Genomic DNA, 11187 nt, shown 5'->3' on the forward strand with positions numbered 1-11187 from the left:
AGACCTTTATGTAAATTCTGAATTATGTTTCTTATCGAGCTTAGACTCTCAACTTCTATATATATTTTGTTGAGCCGAGACTATTATTTCACAAGTATTTCATTCTAAATGTTGGTTATCAGAAGCATGACACTAAACTTGTGGTCCAAAGGGGACTAGCCCGACTTGTTATTTTATTCAGGTTTTAACGAGGTTGTTCCTTGTTTATTTCTATGAATTAGTTGCACCTCGATTATAGTTTATTCATTCAAGAATTGGGGTGTGACATAAATTAATTACTTTTGACAATAGCAAATTAGCCAATACGAATTGTTTTTCTTTTCGAAAACTTAAATCAATTAAATATGAAGTGCAAAATGATATTTAGGAATTGTTATTCCTATGGAAATTGAGATCAGAACTTATATAAATGTCACAGACCAAAGGAGGAAAAATATATCCAACCTTTTATTTGGAATGTATTAATTCGTGGATTAGTTTAGGCCCACTGTATGGATCACGTGAAATTAAATACTTAGCGCGAAATTTAATTGTCTGAGTCATACGAATCACGATATTGTTAAAAGATTACTATTATTTATGAAATTTCACTCTTTTAGTAATCACCGTTCCCCTCCCTAAATACAAGCGTAGAATTATTTTTTATGAAATTTATCTCTCTTTTCAACGATTACATGCAAAAATCCTGAAAACCTAATTAGTTATTTAGATTAGTATAGGCCGGGTGTATGTATCGCGTGAAACTAATGATACGTATGGTTTCAATGATTCCTCATAATAGTCAAGTCTAACTCTTTTCTAAATGATCACAAAAATCTTTAAAACCCAATTGTTTATTTCCGATAAGAAGTGATTAATTATATTTAATACAATATTTAATATTCTATTTAGAAAATAACAGTGCATTAAATTTGTCCAGGTAATTACCAATTGATTCTATGGGAAATTAAATATCAATAACTAAATACTTTCCCCCATCCACAAAAAATAGTCCTAGAAAAAAATAGCATGAGTTTTTATAAAATAATTGAGTATATTGTGAGTGAAGGTATCGCCTAAATTTAATGTTAATAATGATAATTAATTGTAACGTGAGTGAGAAAATGACCCACCATGTGATAGAAAATTTTGAAAAATAAAAAGAGAGACTGTGGTAACTCAGATAATCAAAAAAAAAAGTGTAATAGCCGAAACAAATTTAATTGTTAGAACGGTTTAAAATATTGATATCTATATTCACTTCAAAGAGATTAATAAAACAATAGATTAGACACTGATTGTTCTATAATTTGTAAATTTAATGATTCATAATTATCACAATTTATCAGCTAGCTAGCTAGGTATAATAAAAAAAAAAATTAAACAAAAAAATCAATAAAAAAGAAAACAGTACATGCTAGCGGTCCTCACCGGTAAGTACTGCTCACTCATAACTGAGTTGTACGCGCTATATAAATTCTCCCTACATGTATATATATCTTCAGTTTCAACAAATAGGGAAAGAATCAATACTGCTAATTAAAACATATATGCTCGCGATTATATTTGCATATATATTTGTGTAAGTGTACATAATCATGCAGACCCAAATTAATTATTGATGGGGTGTAATAATATTAATGGTTTAAATTCATAATTCAATTGATAATCTGAAAAATACATGCTTAATTTGGCCAATATGGAGTAGTATATATAGCATCCACAAAGTAAACCCTAGCTAGCTAGTAGAAAAAAGAAATTAAAAAAATGGCTTTCTTCCCATCTAAAGAGTTGCTACTTGTGTTCATTTTCTCTTACGCACTCATCCGTTTTGGCTCCTCACTCGTCATATACGACTATAGAATCGATATCTACAACGGCTCCACAAATAACACGTCGTTGGTGACGCAATGCGTGACCAACGGCGACCCGGTCGCAACCACGACCATCAAGCCTAAAAACTTGCAGACGTTTCGATGCCCTTGGATCGTAGAGAGAAAGAGGAGTTTCGCCACGTGCGATTTGAGTCTCGGAAAGTTGCATGGACGATTCGATCTGTTCGATTCCGACAGAGATTTGAAGAGGTGTGAGGAGCAAGCGTGTCCGTGGGATGTTAGTGAACTTGGCTTATACTTTGGCGACCAACTTGTATATCGATGGCCTTAGAGTTATATGTGTAAAATATATACTAGTATTTTTTTATGACTAAATCATAATTTAATGAAGAATTTATGTGATGTGGTAATTATTATATATATCCTACCGTAGTATATGATTACTTGATATATATAGGGCGGATGCACAAAAAATATTATTTTATGACCACCCTAATCACTCAGTCAGCAACCATCAGCCAACCATCTTCCACATTATCAATATTCATCGCAATCCAACCACCGCTAATTTTATTGGTGTATCAATGATCACCCCAACCACCCAACCACAACATTATATAAAATTATTTTATTATTATTTTAATCATAATAATTTTAAGTATAAATTAAAATATAGCAAAAAAATTAAAAATAAGAAAAATAACAAACTAATAGAAATTCAAATTACGAATGAGAGAATTTGAAGGTGCGTTGAAATATACATATATAGCATGAGTGGTCACTATTTATAGAAAATGAAAAAAATAGAAATTTTGGTATTTTAATTTTTTTAATATTTTATATAAAAATATATGATAATTTTATCTATTTATCTAAACATACTCCCCAAAGCCAATAGATTCAAATTGATTTGAAGAGATTATAAAAGGTAAAGCAAAACATTAAAACTATAATTGGCCGCTTGATGGTGACTTGAGAACCCCCTTTGCACCCCACGTGTCCGCCAATGACTCTATATGATCCTTAAACATGAAAGTTTATTCTATAATTAATACTCACTCCATTTTGAAAAAAGTGTAGTGTGGTGTGGTGTGGTTTGAAGGGCATGAATTTTAATAAATTATTGAAAAATGTGTATAAAGTGGAGAATGAGTGATTTGTTAGTCAATTAATAAATGAATAGCGAGATAAATCTTTTGGATATACTAAGTATAAATGCATTCAGAATATAGGATTATGTGTATCAAAATGAAAACATCATCTTTATTGTAAAAGAATCAAAATGACATAAAGATCACATTTTTTTGTTGATGAAGGTAGTAATATCTTTTTGACACATACTATCTATCTTTTAAAGAAAAAAAAAATTCATCTTAGAAAATCAATAGTTGATTATGTGTAACGGTTTGGAGAAAATTATGTTGATAAAATCATAGTGCATTAAATTTGTCCGCGTAACTATTGAATTTATAAGAAGTAAAATACTAATAAAAGAAAGAGTGACAGTTAAAAATAATTTGATACTCCATCTATTTCAATTGTATACGTTGATTATAATTTACATAAGAATTAAGAAAAAAAAGGCACATGCACTTAATTACATAAGACTGGTCTCATGTAACTTACATGAGACCGATCTTATATATGAGATCGAGCCAAGGGTAGGTCGAGTGTAGGCCAGCGCTGCCAAGTCATGCTTATTAAAAAATAAATTTAATTAAGGGAATTGAACCCTAAATCTTTAATTCCAAAGAACAATGTCTTATCCATTAAACCACAATGTCTTTATAGACTTTTATTACAAATTTATTTATAAAGTTTTATTTGATTATATGAAAAGTTTCATTTTTGCATAAAGTCTTACTTGCTATTAAGAGAAATCTTATTTAAGCCTTGTTTACAAATAAAAAAATTTATTTGATTTTATGAAAAATATTGTTTACATTCAAACAAAATTTTCATTTGCGAATAAAAGTCTGAAAGTCTTATATTTGCTATTAAAAAAAAGTCTTATTTGCTTTTTAAGAAAAATCTTTTTTGCACCTAAGAAAAGTCTTATTTGATTTTATGAAAAAAAAAATTCAAACAAAAATCTCATTACGAATAAGAAACCTAAAGTCTTAATTATTCGATTTTCTAAAAAAACTTATTTGCATTTAATAGAAAAAGTCTCATTTACGAATAATAAGTCAAGTCTTATTTAATTATATGAAAAGTCTTATTTATGTTTAAGCAAAGTCTCATTCATAAATAATAAGTCAAGTTATTTGATTTTATGAAAAGTCTTATTTACGTTTAAGCAAAAGTCTCATTTACGAATAGAAAATTTTAAAGTCTTTTTGCCGTAAATAAAAGTCTTATTTGATTTTATGAAAAATTTATTTTACATTTAAGCAATATCTTATTTACGAATAAGAAGTCTACTTACTTTTAGTGGCGGAGCCAAACTTTCGATTCACAGGGGTCCAATTTTTTTAATTAAATTAAAAATAAATAATAATCATTAACATGATTATAATATCATTTAAATTACAAAAGTAACTTTCAAATTGACTTTCAAGTTCATACAACGCAACTTCATAAAATTAAGAAGGACAAAACTTTGCAAGGCGAAATAGCTTTCAATATCAAATTCAATCTCTAAGATCCAAGCATGCCATGCATAAAGTAGTTATATGTTCACTTCATCAAAACGTCGATTCAACTCTAAAAGTTGCATTTCAATCACAGTGGAAAAAATAGCTCAACTTGATAACGTTGGAGATAAAATCATATTTTTCTATTTTTCTGAATAACATATTTATAAAATTATGAAAATATCGCTACTCGTTTTTAAATTTATCTATTTTCCTGAATAACATATTTTTAAAATTATGAAAATATCGCTACTCGTTTTGAAATTTATCTATTTTTCTATTTTTTGAATAACATATTTTTATACTATTTGTTTATATTTTGGGCTTTTTTATTATTTATATTTATTTCTTCATTTAAATTTATCATTTAATTTCGATGCCCGTTGTGCATCGCACGAATGGGCGTATACTAGTTTTCATTGAAATGGTAGTCTATATTAAATGACGTTATCTATCTCATTTTGCTATCTTTATAGACTGATGTCGTTTTAGTAATCGACAAATTTGGACATAATATTTCGATTGGCCACTCAACACTAAATTTGACCGGATATTAATGAGATAGAAAATTAAGAATTCACAACTAAAAAATTATGGTTGTGAATTCACAACTAAAAAATTCTGGTTGTGAATTTCACTGGGTTGTGAAATACGCAAATTTTTTGAAGGCTGTTTAAAGGGGTAAAATGGTAAGTGTGGGTATTTTTTTAAAGTTTTTATCTTAGTGGGTAATTTTTAAGTTTACTAAATTAAATAGGCTATTTTCAAAATCCACACTAAATATTAATTAGAGTTTATTATATAATAATAATTTTTATATTTATAATAAACAATTATAAGATACCGAGAATAAGAGTGGTTTACCTATTATGTCCCTGTTTTTAAATCTACTACTACTACACTCGTAAATAAATTTAAATTCTTCAAAATTACTCTATTTAATAATAATAATAATAATAATAATAATAATAATAATAATAATAATAATAATAATAATAATAATAATAATAATAATAATAATAATAATAATAATATTATTATTATTATTATTATTATTATTATTATTATTATTATTATTATTTTTATTATTATTATAGTAATAATAATAATGATAAAGAACTTTTATTTATGTTCTATATCTTGTGGTGATTTTATTTTCTATACTTTGCCACAATTTTTTCTTTCTTTCTTTTCTATTGAGCTATAATTTATTAACTCTATATATTTTAGTTTCTTTGAAGGGATTTTTTATTGGGTTAAGTATCAAATAAGCCCCTATCATAGTGGCCTTATCACGTTTGGCTCCCTATAGTCGAAGTTGGGCCAACTAAACCCTTAGAGTGTCTAATTTTTAACAGTCGGACCCTATGCCCTAACGGCTGTTTAACACCGTTAAGATTTTTTTTTAATTTTGCCAAAGTCGCCGGAAACTCGCCGGAATTACCTAAACGACCACAATTACCACGGGGGGTTCGAGCAGGGGGAAATCGAGCAGGTGTTCTCGGCGATGGAGGCGAACTACGAGGCGTGGGTGAACGGATTCGCGCCTCTGGCGGTGGAGGCGGACGTGCCGGAGGCGGTGAGGGAGTTCAACCGGACGTTGTTCAACATGTGTGTAGGTGGTAGTTGCTTACCACTAAACTAAACTAGTCTAGTGCATCAACAATCTGCATTTGGTTTTGCTCCCAAATGCCCAATTCTTGGGCTGTCGAAAAGAATGAGCTTGAAGCATCTTTGCCGCTCCAAATTGAAGTTGGATTTATGCGTCTGCATTTTCACACTCACGCTGTCCAGCTTGGTGCAGTGCCAATTGGATCAATTCACTCCACCGTATTTTGGATCTCCCACACAACTCGCTTACGCCTGAATGATGGTCTAGTGAAATTTGAGATGTGGGATGATTCTTGATTTTGTTGGAAAATGTTAGTGCAATATTAATAATTTAAGGATGTCATATTCGGCGCAGTTCAGGATGCGCACAAGATGTTCGAGAGAATGCCTCTGAGGGATTTGGTGTGCTGGAACACCGCGATTGCCGGTTTTGCGCAGAATGTCGCCGCCTCTTTCACCACCAGCCAGCCGCCAATATTAATCAAAAGAGCAAGACAATAAAGCTGACACAGCCACCACTCCGCCAAGATAATAATAATAATAATAATAATAATAATAATAATAATAATAATAATAATAATAATAATAATATTATTATTATTATTATTATTATTATTATTATTATTATTATTATTATTATTATTATCGCCGATAATAAATTAATAAATAAATGTTTTTTCGACATAAAAATAAGGACGTATGCAAATAAATTCAAAATACATTACAATTACCAAATTAAAATACTTATGGTGTATAAACCAGATTGATAAAAAAAATATTAAGAATAAATTAATAAATAAATATTTTTCGACATTAAAATAAGGATGTATGCAAATAAATTCAAAATACATTACAATTACCAAATTAAAATACTTATGGTGTATAAACTAGATTGATATAAAAATAATAATAATATTAATAATAAATTAATAAATAAATATTTTTTCGACATAAAAATAAGGACGAAAACGAGACCGATCTGTAATTAACAACATCTCTTGGATATCATCTCGACATATTCTAAGGTTATGAATATATGATATTGTATATTGCAATAGAGTTTAAATGAATTATAGGTACTAGATATATCAATAATACAAGTGTTCAGTATTGGTGTCCACTCAAAAAGAACTTCAAGGTTAAGCGTGCTTCACTTAGAGCACAACTAAGATGGGTGACCGACTAGGAAGTTCGTCTAACGTATGCACTACTGTATAAATACGGAAATACTTGTGGGGTATAAATAAATAAAATAAAATAAAAAAATTAAAAAAAATTACCCGCGGCACTACCAACGGCCCCTAGCCGCCGGTAATACTTCGGCCCATCCGGCGATTGGTGCGACCGCCATCCGGTCAATATTACCAGCGGCGGCCCTGCCGCCAGTAAAAGTCCGACGATGCTCCGTCGATCAACGACGACATTCACCGGCGGCGATCGTTTGTCGCCAGTAATGTATCACCAACGAAGATTTGGTTGCCGCCGGTAATCGTTTTTCTGCCGGCCGCCTCACGATTACCGACGGCAAATGCCGCCAGTAATCGCGCGTGTTTTTGTAGTGTGTGGCGGAAATGGGCCGGGGGGTGGGGGGGTTTGGAGGTTCTGCCCTAATTTGTATATAGGGTTACTGACGACTGCCGCCGTTGCTATAAGGCGACCCGAACTACGTTACCGATGGCGTTGCTCGCCGTCGCCAATTACCAGCAGCCGTTGTCGTCGCTATAGAATTTTCAACATTACTGGCGGCCTTTGTCGTCGGTGATTACTCTGGGCTAGTTTGCCGTCGATGATTACCGTGGTAAGTGTTAAGAGTCGATGCACCTTTTCTCCCGTCGATAATAGGTCGGTAATTACCGTGGGCTAGGCTGCCGTCGGTAATTGTGGCCGGTAATTCACATCTTTTTTGCAAATGTTAATTCATTTTTACTAGACCAAACGTTAATTCTATTCTATATTATAATAATCTTTAATTTTTAGCTGAATTTGAAAAAGTGAAAAAATAAACTCGTGCTTATGTAGGCAATTAAATTTATAGCCTATAAAGTCCTGCCATGTGGAAATTATAAATTAAATATGAAATTATATATTTTATTTTATATTTTGGAATTAAATTAAACATAATTCCAAGATTAAATAAATATATGATTAATATTTGATTATGTGGATTTATTGACCAATCAGAAATTGACAAGTGGAAATCTACATAAAATATTAAATATTTTATATAGATAAATACAAATATTGATGAACCAATCAAATCGCGCCACCTCAGCCCTAAAAGCCCAATATGACAGGTCAAAGCCCACAACCCACTCCACTCTTCACCTATAAATATGGGTCATTTGTGGAGTCAAAGAGAACCGAAATCATTTTTTGAGAGCTCAAGCATTGAAGGAGAGTAAGCCACTACAACGAAGTCATCTCCAACAATCAAGGCGTTCTACAAGGAAGTCAACGAGTTCTTCATCAAATTCATCCAAGTCAACGTTTGATTCAGAAATAAGGTGGAAGCCCTATGGATTGGCGTTATCAAATCAAATTCAAGTCAACATTCAAGTTCAAGGAGATCAAGAAATTATATTTCCCTCCAAGGATTTGAAGAAGCTTGAAGAGGAGAATTAGAGGATTAAAGTAGAGAATCGCAACCCGCAACAAATTCATCTCAATCCATATATTTTGGATTTGTACACAATTTTTGTATTTCATTAAACTGAATACAATAAAATTTGTGTTTACAAATTTTGGCACGCCTAGTGGGACTTCTCTACCTCTCATCTCTCCTCTTCACCAACAACAACTCAAGCAAATTCAAATGGAGAACAAAGCTTCAAGTGCTGCTCTAAGCATCACTTTGGAGAACATTGGTGTTATCACTCGAGGCAAAACTAGGCTATTGGAGGAAATTTTCAAGTCTGCTTTAGCAAGGGAGGAGTATTCAACTGCAAGCTACTCTCTTGAAGCTCCCGTCATGGTGACAAACGCTTCTACTCTGGAGGAACAAATTGCTGGCCTAGCTAAGCTTGTTGAAAATATGAACAAACATATATTGGAGCAAGACGCCAAGATCTCAAAGCTCATCTTAGATAAAAGAGAAGGAAGTTGAGTGAATGATGAAAAAGATGAAGAAAGCGATGGTTCAGAGTCATTCGAGAAACACCATGAAGAAAAGACGCCTTTAAAGAACATCCAAGTCTCTTTCGATGGTTTCATTCAAATCGACCAACTCAAAGAATTCATCGAAGGAACTATGAAGGCTAGTGGTAGCTCCAAGTCATCCATGATCTACTCCAAACCTTATACTAAAAGAATTGATCAATTAAAGATGCCTCTTGGTTATCAACCTCCCAAGTTTCAATAATTCGATGGAAAGGGCAATCCTAGACAACATATGGCTAATTTTGTTGAAACGTGCAATAACGCTGGCACCTATGGAGATCATTTGGTCAAGCAGTTTGTTCGCTCACTCAAGGGAAATGCTTTTGACTGGTATACGGATTTAGAGTCGAACGCGATCGATAGTTGGGAACAGTTGGAGCATGAGTTCCTTAACCGCTTTTATAGCACTAGAAGAACTGTCTGCATAGTGGAACTCACAAGTTCTCGTCAATTCAAGGAAGAGCCAATGATTGATTATATCAATAGATAGAGAAAGCTCTGCCTCAACTGCAAAGGCCGATTATCTGAATCATCCGCTATTGAGATGTGCATTCAAGGGATGCATTGGGGTTTACAATACATCTTGCGATGAATTCAACCAAGGACATTTGAAGAACTAGACACTAGAGCTCATGACATGGAGTTGAGTATGGCTGCAAGTGGGGTTGAAGGACCACCGCTTCAAGAGTCCCGCAAATTCAAGGACAAACAGGAATTCAAGAAAGGAGCTAAGTCTTTTGACAAGACGCCAAAGAAAGAGTCAATGGCGGTAAAAAGCAGCCTCTGTCAAATTCTTGAGAAAGGATGATAACAAGGGTGACAAGCAGAAAAGTCCTCAAGATGTGGGGCACCGAAAGCTTACTTGGAAAGAAATGCAGCAAAAGCAATATCCTTTCTTAGACTCTGACGTCTCCGGGATATTTGATGATCTACTTAGAGGACTTATCGAATTGCCAGAGATGAAAAGGCCAAATGAAGCTGGAGAAACTGATGATCGAAAGTACTGCAAATATCATCGACTGGTTGGACATCCCATACACGATTGCTTCATCTTCAAGGATAAAGTTATGCAATTAGAGCAACAGGGGAAGATATCACTTGAAGAGGATAAGTCCACCGCCAATCTTGTCACTGTTGAGTCCAACAATATGGTGGAGGATGTTGAAATCTTGCATGACTCAGTTTGCCAAGAAGAAGATAGAGTTGAATCAAATGTTGTTGATAAGAAGGATGTCTTCGCGATAACATTCTCTGATGAAGATTTAGAACTTGGGTCCGAACCTCACAATAGGCCATTATTTGTGAGTTGTTATACCTATGAGCAAAAGGTGAACAGGATACTCATTGATAGAGGGTTTGCGGTCAATATCTTACCCTTAAGAACACATAATGAGTTGGGAATTAAAGTGGGTGAGCTTTCAAGTAGTCGGTTGATGATCCAGGGATTCAACCACGAAGGACAAAGAGCCCTCGGCACTATAAGGTTGGATTTATTGATTGAAGATATGAACTCAAATGCATTGTTTCAAGTAATTGATGCCAAGACATCTTATAACATGCTACTTGGCCGATCATGGTTGCACGAAAATGGCGTAATCCCTTCAACATTGCATCAATGTTTCAAGTATTGTCGAGATGGCGCAGTGAAGAAGATAATTGGTGATCATAAGCCCTTTACAGAAGCTGAATCATACATGGCCGATGCGAAGTACTATATGAAAAAGGCAAAAGTTGTGAATGATGTCCAAATTGAGAGTTTGAAAAGGCCAGAAGATAGCCATGAGAACAAGCCAGAACTATCCTGTTGGGAACTTATTGAAATATCCTAATCCTTGTTTTGATGATACCAAAATCCATAGGCCTTAATTGTAATAGACTAGAACTGTTCGAACTCAAGTGTTAGAGTTCTTTTCTAGTTTAGTTTGTTGTTCTGAAGACTGAAGACTGAAGGACTGAAGACTGAAGACTGA

The sequence above is a fragment of the Salvia miltiorrhiza genome, chromosome 2, assembly GCF_028751815.1.
Source record: "Salvia miltiorrhiza cultivar Shanhuang (shh) chromosome 2, IMPLAD_Smil_shh, whole genome shotgun sequence".
Taxonomy (NCBI): Eukaryota; Viridiplantae; Streptophyta; class Magnoliopsida; order Lamiales; family Lamiaceae; genus Salvia; species Salvia miltiorrhiza.